Source organism: Schistocerca americana, chromosome 6 (assembly GCF_021461395.2).
Source record: "Schistocerca americana isolate TAMUIC-IGC-003095 chromosome 6, iqSchAmer2.1, whole genome shotgun sequence".
Taxonomy (NCBI): Eukaryota; Metazoa; Arthropoda; class Insecta; order Orthoptera; family Acrididae; genus Schistocerca; species Schistocerca americana.
The window spans coordinates 555,161,109-555,174,252 of record NC_060124.1 but is presented as its reverse complement, the minus strand read 5'-3'; the positions used below and the strand labels follow the sequence as shown (position 1 = coordinate 555,174,252).

Genomic DNA, 13,144 nt, shown 5'->3' with positions numbered 1-13,144 from the left:
ATAATTCCAGTTACAACAGCGACTACTCTACACAGAAAAAAACGGACAAGAAGGAATATGGCTCTCATTTTGTTCCGTACAAAGTATATAGACAGGTCATCCATAGGTTTTAATGAGTGAGTTTGCGACTATCAAAACACATGACATAAACGGTCGTATCTTTTGAGTGTACTCTCTTAGAAGCTTTAATTTTGTACATCGCCAGGGGACCATAGACCTTAGTATTTGACATAAATTTCAGTTTTATACCTCTATCTGTTCCGGACAAAGAGGGTCTTAACAAACGGACAGACAGACAACAAGGTTACCCTATAAGGATTCAGTTTTTGCCGACTGCGGTACAGAGTCCTCTACAGAGTTTATAGTCCCAATTTTATTTAGTGTGCCGACTGGCTACCGGATTTGGTACACAGTACGTCCCTACCACCCATTAGTCAGCTCACTTCCCAAGTAGGTGTGTCTAACGCTGCGTGCCAGGAGATGGACTAAGGAGGGTTCTGTGTACCAATACCAGCAACCAGGCTGGGGGGAGGGGGGGGAATAAAGAAAATTGTGACTATCGCCTAAAACAGATATTTTGAAATATCAGTACCGGCAGCAGATGCCGCAACTACGCACGCCAAGTGACAAGGTAAGTACGGTTTATACTCCAGTAGCGGAACTGTTGTTCATGTTCCCTGCTGACTATATTTATTCATTCAATAAATAGCATACACCGACACATCCACAGAAATCGTTGGATGTGGTACTCGTATCACTGTTCTTAATTTCTTTAAGGAATAAAAATGGGAAGGCCTCACTTATCGTTATAGGAAACTCGTAAAAGGAACAGTACAAATTACGTTACGCAAATCTTCTCCATAACATCTCTCCCTAAATTATCTTCGTTCTGTTATACTAATATTAAGGGAACGATGTCTCCTCTTTTTAAAAAAAATGTATTATTGGCTTTTCGGTATCACCCATACAACAGTTAAGCAATGATTTTGTATTATTTACATGTATTAGATCCAGAATCATTAAATAGCAACAGTTAACCGTTACATTCATTTACACTGAAACTAAGCCACTGATTTAGAAAATTACAATATGTTCCAAAACAGTTTTTGTTGCTTGTGTTGAACAGCTTTGCTAGATCTTGGAACTTACATATTGTTGCACCTGCAGCTGCTGTATAATTTATTTTGAACTGTGTGACAAGTTGGTGTCAGAGACCATTTTCCAATATATGTTGTACTGTGTTACAGATACAGGACAATTTCCGTGCGAAAAGAAGATCTGAAACTTTTAGTAAAAATGCACTATAGTTACAAATTTTTTTGTTAACAGTTCCTACGTGTGTATAATTAGACAAATATCAAAATATAACATTTTTGTAACTGACACTCAATGCATCTACGCCTGCATAGGAAAACTTTATTGACAAATATTATATTGTGACTTTTCTGTTATGATGTATGTGTAACACGTGGTATTAACAAAAATTTGTGAGTATTGTATATTACTACCAAACGGAGTCTGACCGAAACCGATCTACAGTTACGTTACAGCACGCCATTTCTATGATAAATTACATTCATTAATATGAAACTGCTGTGTCGTCCGAACAAGACCAACCAGTGCAAAAGCACCAGAGGCGCAAAGATGCGAGCTGGTGCCAGTGCTATAGAGACTCGACACTGGCGCGAGTTCCACCAGCGCCACGGCCGGCGCTGAGGATGAAGACATCGACTTCGCCTCGGCCATTTCACTGCCGAGTACACTCCGCCAGTGACCGGACGACAAAGGACAGAAGCCTACTCGGAAGGTAGAAGAGCAGCTCTCGCCCACTTGGTTGGAGATGGTCGTCGAGGGTTGACTTGGACAGGGAACTCTGAGAACTGAACAGACAGTTGTTGTACATTGCATTTGCTGTGTAATGTGAAGTTTATCTACAATTATTTGCATTTAGCCAATGAGGGCCTTTCGTGTTGTATTACATACAGTGTTCAAGATTCCATTATTCGATAAGTCACAAAGATAAGTAAACGTTTTTAACTCATTTTTGTGACCTTGTTACTAATTTTTTGGGGTGTTGTAGAACCTATCTTCTCCTATCCGGTTCCCTGACCCCGGGGCATAACTGTGTAATAGTGGCAGGGAGGAATTGTCTTAACGGTGCACCGCACCAGAAGCCGTTTCATGAACTCATAAACTCGACCTAAAATAACAACTGTGGCAACTCGGCCTCCACAGCTGTAGCGAGGAGGCCTTTACAAAACTGGCGACGAGGGTTTACAAAAGAAAGGAAGGTTGACAACCATCCCTTCTCATTTACTGTACTACAGCGTGGCCGCTACGGTCGCAGGTTCGAATCCTGCCTCGGGCATGGATGTGTATGATGTCCTTAGGTTAGTTCGGTTTAAGTAGTTCTGAGTTCTAGGGTACTGATGACCACAGATGTTAAGTCCCATAGTGCTCAGAGCCATTTGAACCATTTTGAGAATTACAAAACTAAAAAAAGAAGAAAAGCGCAAAATATATTACTGCAAGTAATGAAAGATGCCCTGTAGATTAAGCCAATCGAAAAAACTCATCCTCAAAAAGATTACGCTTATATTTACGTAACACTGAATAGTATAGTATATACTTATATTAAACTAATAAGAAAGTATCAGAACCTATTAAAAACGCGAAGGTGTAGTGTGATGCGAACTACCAACACTTCAAAATTTTGGTGCGAAATTATGACGCTACTCACCACACTATCGCGACCACAAGTATTCAAGCCCCATATCTAGCTTGTTACCATATCCTGAAAGCCTTAATCGTAGCCACATTACTAACTGAAATTTAACTAAAACAAATTGTGCCAAGAACAATGTGTTTTAATGGATCGTCAACGTGCTGTTGATTTCAAATGACCTACTTTCATAATATGCAAGTTGTCATTATTCTTTTGGCATTAATATGACGTTTCTTGTCATTTTATTACAAAGAATCATACAATTAACGGGGAGTTTTCGAGAGCTCCTCAGTATGCTGGCGCTCGGAAACGGGATGTATACATACGGGCTTCAACTGGAAGCCAATATAGCGCCTCACAACTCTGCACTGAAGGGAGATGGCGTGGATGTGAGGCAGGTGGCGTTCTGCCATATCATTGGTCAACATTCAACCGCATGTTCACAAGATCTGACATGCTGAAGACCAGGTCTTGTTTCTCCTTGGCAGTTTTCTGAAATAGGTTTTAACCCAAATTGTCTGCATACGTTTATGAGCCTTTCGCCGTTCTTGTAGTTGCGTTTGCGTGCAGGAAAATTTCCCACCATTGCCTTGTATTTCTCTTCTCTACCGATCTGTCCGTTCCAGTTTCCTACGAGTAACTTTATGCGGTGCTTTGGTAATTTCATTGTTACATTTTCCAGTGTCTCCCAAAACTGTTTCCTGGATTACTACAGTTGTTGTTGGTAGGTGCATGTACAGGGCTATTACAAATGATTGAAGCGATTTCATAAATTCACTGTAGCTCCATTCATTGACATATGGTCACAACACACTACAGATACGCAGAAAAACATGAAGTTTTGTTCGGCTGAAGCCGCACTTCAGGTTTCTGCCGCCAGAGCGCTCGAGAGCGCAGTGAGACAAAGTGGCGACAGGAGCGGAGAAAGCGTATGTCGTGCTTGAAATGCACTCACATCAGTCAGTCATAACAGTGCAACGACACTTTTCAGAACGAAGTTCAACAAAGATCCACCAACTGCTAACTCCATTCGGCGATGGTATGCGCAGTTTAAAGCTTCTGGATGCCTCTGTAAGGAGAAATCAACGGGTCGGCTTGCAGTGAGCGAAGAAACGGTTGAACGCGTGCGGGCAAGTTTCACGCGTAGCCCGCGGAAGTCGACGAATAAAGCAAGCGGGGAGCTAAACGTACCAAAGCCGACGGTTTGGAAAATCTTATGGAAAAGGCTAAAGCAGAAGCCTTACCGTTTACAATTGCTACAAGCCCTGACACCCGATGACAAAGTCAAACGCTTTGAATTTTCGGCGCGGTTGCAACAGCTCATGGAAGAGGATGCGTTCAGTCCGAAACTTGTTTTGAGTGATGAAGCAACATTTTTCTTAATGGTGAAGTGAACAGACACAATGTGCCAATCTGGGCGGTAGAGAATCCTCACGCATTCGTGCAGCAAATTCGCAATTCACCAAAAGTTAACGTGTTTTGTGCAATCTCACGGTTTAAAGTTTACTGCCCCTTTTTCTTCTGCGAAAAAAACGTTACAGGACACGTGTATCTGGACATGCTGGAAAATTGGCTCATGCCACAAATGGAGACCGACAGCGCCGACTTCATCTTTCAACAGGATGGTGCTCCACCGCACTTCCATCATGATGTTCGGCATTTCTTAAACAGGATATTGGAAAACCGATGAATCAATCGGTCGTGGTGGAGATCATGATCAGCAATTCATGTCATGGCCTCCACGCTCTCCCGACTTAACCCCATGCGATTTCTTTCTGTGGGGTTATGTGAAAGATTCAGTGTTTAAACCTTCTCTACCAAGAAACGTGCCGAAACTGCGAGCTCGCATCAACGATGCTTTCGAACTCACTGATGGGGACATGCTGCGCCGAGTGTGGGAGGAACTTGATTATCGGCTTCATGTCTGTCGAATCACTAAAGGGGCACATATCGAACATTTGTGAATGCCTAAAAAAATTTTTGAGTTTTTGTATCTGTGTGTAAAGCATTGTGAAAATATCTCAAATAATAAAGTTATTGTAGAGCTATGAAATCGCTTTAATCATTTGTAATAACCCTGTACATTTATGTTGGTGTAGAATTTTTTCGCTGATCTAAAGGAGAGGTTTTGTATTATACCTGACTTCCCATAAATATATGCTCTTCAAAACACTGTTGCGTTTATCGTCTCTCGAAAACGCGTCGTTTATTCCACGTTTTATAATAATACTTCAAAATACGATATTTTGTTAACGGCCGGCCATAATGGCCGAACGGTTCTAGGCGCTACAGTCTGGAACCGCGCGACCGCAACGGTCGCAGGTTCGAATCCTGCCTCGGCCATGGATATGTGTGATGTCCTTAGCTTAGTTAGGTTTAAGTAGTTCTACGTTCTAGGGGCTGATGACCTCATAAGTTAAGTCCCATAGTGCTCAGAGCCATTTGAACCATTTTTTTGTTAACGACTCGCATTAGAATCCTGCAACAAACACTACTGATATCCTAAATAACCCTACTTTTAGTTTGATAGTGCAATAGGCATTGTTCCATTTAAAAAAGAATGTTTCCCTAAAAATACGATTTCTAAGTATTATTACGATCTGTTTACTGACTAACAAATGGTTCAAATGGCTCTGAGCACTAGGGGACTTAACATCTGTGGTCATCAGTCCCCTAGAACTTAGAACTACTTAAGCCCAACTAACCTAAGGACATCACACACATCCATGCCCCAGGCAGGATTCGAACCTGCGACCATAGCAGTTGCGCGGTTCCGGACTGAGCGCCTAGAACCGCTAGACCACCGCGGCCGGCTACTGACTAGCAATACGAGTCCTTTTCCATCAATGTATTCGGTGAAAACCGCACATCAATGACACTTTCCATTTCCGCCATATCTGCGGTGCAGGTTTTAGTTGATTCACCCTGTATGTAAAGATAAACGTGTTCGTACATTCCAAAAGCTCACCCTGCCACAAGTTTGCAGTAACGAGTATAGTTGGTTCGTTCCCCATTTTCCCCCATAAAAATTGTATTCGCCCTGGAGTTTTCCAAAAAATTGTGAGACATTCTTATTATATTTGATGTCGTGTACACAAGAACGGTCTCTCTCAGGAATGAGTGACTTTCTTCTAACCATACCAGAGATATGCACCAACAAATTGCCAGAATGCTTTTTACATCGTCGCCTCTTTCGATCGCTATTAACTATTTATTTACCCAAAAAACTTTCCAGATTGTGAGTACATAATTCCTCTATAAATATTGTATATGAATGTCAGTACAAACATACATGAACATTGATAGTCACACGCATATTTATATGAAGTACATAGAATTTAACAGTGATTTTGTAGTAAATAGATTGTTTTGGCTATCTCTATGGGAAACTTGCACTAGTTTTAATAGGATATTTTACACTTACTTATTGAAAGTGTTGTTATTTCACATGTTCTAAAAACTCTGCAACTGAATGGAAGTAATCATCTAGTAAGAATAACCTTATGGTATTACTAAAAAGTGAGAATTCTGAAATCATCGTCCCATTGAAACGTCCTCTTAGAAAAATTATACATGACTGTGCTTAAACCGACACACAATATTTTTTTAGCGCAACGCAATCTGACTTTCAAGAATCCCTACAAAAGAATGGCCCTGACTAACATTAACCTATACCTTTCACAAATCACTTACGTCACAAAAATCTTCGTTACTCGAACTAACGCAATACAGCTAGCTAAATAAAAGATTCAAACTACGGAAGGCACTAACTACTGATAGGCATAGTTAGCAAATGAAAGATTTTAATAGAGAACAAACAATGTATTTACCTTAATAGTGTTCAAAAGTCATAATATATATATCAGTCCATGAATCCAATATTACAAATTTACTCTTTCTGCTGGACATACGTCCAGATCGTCCACTTTCAAAATTCCGCCATCTCACTTCCCCACATCCACCACTGCTGGCGGCTCACCTCCAACTGCGCAATGCTACGCGCTGTTAACAGTCAACTGCTCAACACTGCAATGGTAGACAGCAGTCCAAACTAGCCACTGACTGCACACAGCACAGCCAGTGATTTTCATACAGAGCGCTACGTGGCGTTACCAATAAGGAAACCTAAATAGCCTACTTACATAGCCCCCATGCTCCCCACAAAAAAATTTACAAATTGTTTTGGGCACTGGCCAATACATACTTGTTAAAATTTTTCATGATTACAGTAACAAAGAAATCAAATGCACACACTTATTGATGCGATGTTGGTCAAAAGCTAAAATTTCTCACAGTCCATAAAGACAGTCCTGATCATTCATCACAGTAAAATTGCAGTTTTTTTTCTCAAAGTCTGAGCAGTAAAAGAAAATGCACACGGAAGTAGTGGATTTCCATGCAGTCTTGAAGAAGTAGTGTTGTCCTTCCAACGGAAAGACAGTGCTGACTCTTGACATGCAGACAGGTAATGGTCCACAACAAAGCAAACCCACCACAGAGTCAGTCGAAGTTTTGAAGAATATTGGTAGGTAGGTCGTCACAGAGCAGACCCACTGTAGTCCTGGTAGAGATTGCAGTACTGGTGGGCCACCAGAGGTGCAGACCCACTGTAGTCCTTGTAGAAATAATGGTATTCGTGGGCCATCAAAGATGCAGACCCACTGTAGTCCTTGTAGAGATGGCTAGCAGCCATCCGTTGCGACTGTGCAGGTGCACAATCACCATAGAAGAGTCTTGTGGACAATATAGAGCACAGATTAGAATTTATTTGCGGCTATTTAGAGAATGAACCAGCTGTAAGAATGCGATCTGTCATTCACGATTGTCACAGTGAAGGAGAATTTTATCATGCCTTCCTCTCAGCATATTGGTCTCAAGCTACACAAGACCGAGTAAAACATAGCATCATAATAATGAAACATTTCGAACAATCTGAATTTTCCAGTCTTGTGAAATATTTTGAAGACATGTTGCACAAGAATCAGTACCTGTCAAACCCATACAGCCCCTCAGAACTCAACCGCATTTGCTTAACCAAATTACCTGAACATTTACGGCATATTATTTTGGCAGGGCGTTGCGAAGACGACATTGAAGCTTTTCAGGGACTCTTACAAGAGTTAGAAATTGACACTGACAATCGCGGAACGCGAAAACATGAACACAACAATTACAGGTCACATCCGTCGCAATTCGGCGATGAAAGAAATAGTAACTGGACACGACAAGGCTATTCTCACAACACAAATCGTGACCAAAACAGACACCACCCGAATGACAACCGTTGGCAGAGTAGTAATAATTACAGGGAAAGATTACCTCTCCGCGGTAGTAACTATCACAGAGACAATCAGAGAAACAGACAATATGGGAACCAAAATAATTATGATCAAGGGAGCAGAATAACTTTAGACGCAACGGTCCAGTGCGCAGTTACGATTCAGGGAGAAATTCTCCACCACGTGACCGACAAGAAAGAAACCATGGAATTTACCGACATGACGACAGACGATATGATCGTAACGACAGACCTGAATTGCATCAGAACTGGCGGGTTTCAAACAGGGCAGGGCCCTGTCGACAAGGTGAATTTGTAGAAGTTAGGTCTCCTAATCCCAATAAAGACGAACGCCAACTAAGAGATAGCAGACAATGACTCGCACCGCAGGCAGCCACGTGCGCCGGCTGGCTCAGAGACGCTAACCTTGAGAAAAATTCCAGTATTCTTTACCGACGTATACCGCATGATAATTGCGTTCAAGTTGAAACTCTCAGTACTATGAAGAGTAAAGGATTCACCACATTTCACACGTAAAACCGTTTATTGAAAGATAATCTGCTTTTTAACTTAGTCTTTGCCATAAAATTTTTCACTTCACGCTACTAGTACAATTTGTCACACTGAGAAACTGTTAACTATCCAGTCTAGAACCTAGGGAACATATTTAGACAGTATTTACGAGTGCATTGTTATAGTGAACAGACGACACAGTGTTATTGTGTGTGTACATTCTTGCTTGTTAATTGCACGATTGCGTAACGATTATAAGGCTTACATACTTGGAACATACACTGCTAATGAGATTTTACTGCAACATTTTGGTTTACTTGAAAATACATTATGGATTTAAAGTGCTTTCTGAGAGATACCAGATGACACAGTGGTTACTTTATTTGACAGCTACACGACTACATCACGACGCTACTAATATGTGACACAATTTACAGTGTTGCTTTTGCTGTGTATCTGTTTTATATCTGCACAGTTTTTCTGTATTATTCTGGAAAGTAAAACATGTTTTAGTAGTAACTTTTGTGGTATAGCTACAATGTGACAGTCTTATCCCTAGCACAACAATACGTTACATTATAGTACTTTCTTGATCACAGTAAGATATGTAATAACTACGATATCTATACGCAAAGCGTTTCACTTTCGTTTATGATGAGGTAAGTACATTGACTTCAGCAGAACTTTGCTTACAGAGGACGATAACTACGACACTTCCACAGAATTATCTTACAGCAAGAGGCACATTTAGCGCTACAGGACACGCATTTGATTGATTAATTTTGTATTTAAACCATTTATTTTTCAAGATTTTTGAATTACAAAGAAAGTTTTCCATGATACATTTCATTCCATTGCTGTAATCTATAACACCTGAGGGTATAATTACATTAATCCTCAGGGGGTACACGCTTACTTTGTGTACCATGTGTTTGGCAAGCACAAGGAGCCTTAGCTAATATGGTATTTGCTTATACAACTTTACACATCGGTACCATATTTCTCTAACACATAATTACAAAGCTATCTGATCGTTTAACAGAGTAACAAACATTTTTTTACTTCATCAGTGACAGATGTTTACGCAATTACACAGTTGGATCACACTTATGAAACTGTATTTTGTATGTACTTTGTGAACCGTTCACATATTTTTCGGGACCATTGTGATACTATGAGAGCTTTGAATGATGTATTTGATATGGGATCATGATTTTTAAAGTACGTTTGAGGTACATGACACTATTGAAATGAGCAGAGAATTTTCATTAGGTTTTGATATTATTGGAGGAAGCTACGACGATTTTGAAATTTGTTTGAGGTGTTGTGATATTATTATTACGATGACGATGTGTATTTTGCTGTTGAGGTATGTTTATGATCAATAAGCTAATAATTTGCTTATGCTACATATTTATTATGATGAAATATTGAAGAAGTGTCGACGAATATGTGTATGTGTAATAAAGTAAGTAATAATGAGTGGTGGTTTGGGATTCTGGTTTGTGAAAAAGGATGTTGGAAACCAAGAATTGTACTTTAAGAGTTATGAAATGTGTGTAAACGCGTGAATGTATCACAATGCCGGCGAAAATTTTTTGGACACTTAAGTTTACAGGATTTTGTTTCTACACATTTGCAATGCAAATTGTCGACCTGTGAAATTTGTATATGAAACTGTCACTGTAGTGCAAACTGGTGTCGTAAATATTTCGGTAAGAAAGTTAAGTGACCACCTTCACGTAATGTGTCGTGGGCACCCAGCTGCGCGACAGATGCCTGGAAAAAAGCCATTAGTGTGTGCCTTTCAGAGGTACAGGTGGAGAAAAAAGGAGGCCATTATCCTCGCTATTGACATTTCTTTGTAGAAAGCATCGCAAATACGACACGCTCAAACTTGAAAACATATGATTACACTGTGGAGCTCTTAATTTATGATATTTACTAAACTGCCTAATGAAATGATGAGAAACATTTTACATCTATTGTCTTTCTAGTTGAGAGAGTGCTCATTTTGTTTAATATCTAGTTTCTAGTTAGACTGCAGCATTGGTTAAAATAAAATTTAATAGATGTACTAATATCACTATTTTCTGTCTACAGACCCAGTAAAGAATACATTTATGATGCACTTTCTTAGAAAAGAGAGCACAAATAGACGTTTCCCTTCACAGGAACTGCATATGTACCTACAGAAACAAATGCAGCCAATAGTAAGTAAAAAAATGATGAACTTATACATTTAAAAAAAAATATTTTGTTTTGTTTGTGGCCTTCCACTGCTATGAGTGTGGATCCTCAGTCCTTCCTGGTCATGCTGACAAAGTTTTATGAATTTATTCGTAAAAGTATAGACAGTGTAAATTAAAATGTCCTGTGGTGCCTGTCCTGCTCCAAGTCGGCGCGTTTGACGTCCCACCCCCCTTACTAGAGCTAATATGAGAATTTTACGCCCGTCCATTTCGTAAACAGTGTGATTTACGAGCCAACTACCTCTGGAGCACGTTGCGATCGTGTTTACTTTTGTGGACTGGCAAGACAGCCAATCCATGAGGACGGGAGGCCGAAGGGCACGCGTTTAAGTTCACGCAGGATGGCGTGGGGTCTGGAAAATGACAAGGTCTTTATAGTAGCAAAAATAGTACGTAGCTTCTGGAATACTTAACTTTAATCCATAATTGGTGAACATCGGTCTGACGGTACATGCATCACAAGATAAATAGCAGTTGATAACGGCACCTTGCTAGGTCGTAGCAAATGACGTAGCTGAAAGCTATACTAACTATCGTCTCGGCAAATGAGAGCGTAATTTGTCAGTGAATCATCGCTAGCAAAGTCGGCTGTACAACTGGGGCGAGTGCTAGGAAGTCTCTCTAGACCTGCCGTGTGGCGGCGCTCGGTCTGCAATCACTGATAGTGGCGACACGCGGGTCCGACGTATACCACCGGACCGCGGCCGATTTAAAGGCTACCACCTAGCAAGTGTGGTGTCTGGCGGTGACACCACATTTACCACGTTCGGATGAACGTACCGCACGCACAAGTGGCATCGTTTTTGAGCGCCCGGCAGCTCGTTGAACAAGGCACGCCCATCGTTGACGTTCGACAGCACGGTCCGTGTGAGAACGGCCTTAAGCCGTCGACACAAGGACCGTGCAACGGTGAGCGTGCCGAGTTCAACGAGCTGCTGAGTGCTCAGAAACGATGCCACTTGTGCGTGCGGTATGTGGGCCCCAACGTGGTAAACGCGATCGCAAGGCGCTCCAGAGGCAGTTGTCGGCTATATCTGGCTCCTAAATCAGACTGTTTGCGAAATGGACGGGCGTCAAATTCCCATATTAGCTCTATTAAATCGTACTTTCCTCCCTTGTCCATATGATAGTCAGGTTGTTCTGTCTGTAGTATACATAAATAAAAACTTTAATATTCGTGAAAATATTATAAGGAAAACAAAGGAAGTACCGTGTCCAATCAGTAAGGACATCGGCTTATAAAAGTTCCATTACAAATAGTGCGATACTAATTTTCAATAGCTGTCCGCATAAGATAAAAATTATTTCATCGTTCTCACTTTTTAGTAAAACCCTAAGGCTATTCTTACTTGACCACTGACCCTACTTAGTAGCAAAATCTCTACAACTTGTGAATTACAAAACTTGAAAGAAACAAGGCGAAAAATATCTTACTACAGGAAGTGCAAGGTGTCCTGTACATTAAAGGCAATCGAACAAACTCACTCCTCAAAAAGAGTGCGCTTATATTTACATGAGGCAACGGCCTTGCCGCAGTGGATACACCGGTTCCCCTCAGATCACCGAAGTTAAGCGCTGTCGGGCGTGGTCGGCACTTGGATGGGTGACCATCCGGGCCGCCATGTACTGTTGCCATTTTTCGGGGTGCACTCTGTGGTGTCACCGCCAGACACCACACTTGCTAGGTGGTAGCCTTTAAATCGGCCGCGGTCCATTAGTATACGTCGGACCCGCGTGTCGCCGCTGTCAGTGATAGCAGACCGAGCGCCACCACACGGCAGGTCTAGAGAGACGTACTGGCACTCGCTCCAGTTGTACAGCCGACTTAGCCAGAGATGGATCACTGACAACTACGCTCTCATTTGCCGAGACGATAGTTAGCATAGCCTTCAGCTACGTCATTTGCTACGACCTAGCAAGGCGCCATAGCATTTGATATTATTTTATATTGTGGTTATAACATGTACCGTCAAGAGAGATGTTCTACAATTGTGGATTAAAGTTAAGTATTACATCAACTACGTATTTTATTTGCTACTATTAATTCCTTTAATTGTTCTAGACCTCACGCCAATCTGCGTGAGCTTAACGCGTGCCTTTCGGCTTCCTCTCATTGTGACTTGGCTGTCTTGCCAAGTCACAACACACTCAGCCTCGTGATGCCAATTGAGGAGCTACTCGACCGAATAGTAGCGACTCTGGTCAAAGAAAACCATCGAAACGACCGGGAGAGCGGTGTGTTGACCACACGCCCCTCCTATCCACATCCTCACCTGAGGATGACACGGTGGTCGGATGTTCCCGATGGGCCACTTGTGGCCTGAAGACGGAGTATATTTACATGATATCGAATATTATAGTATATACTTATATTAA

The 13,144-nt window shown here is 41.3% G+C and overlaps 1 pseudogene; it reads left to right on the top strand.

The window, feature by feature from the left end:
• Nucleotides 1–12,285: 12,285 nt before the first annotated feature.
• Nucleotides 12,286–12,403, top strand: LOC124620404 (annotated as a pseudogene).
• Nucleotides 12,404–13,144: the final 741 nt, after the last annotated feature.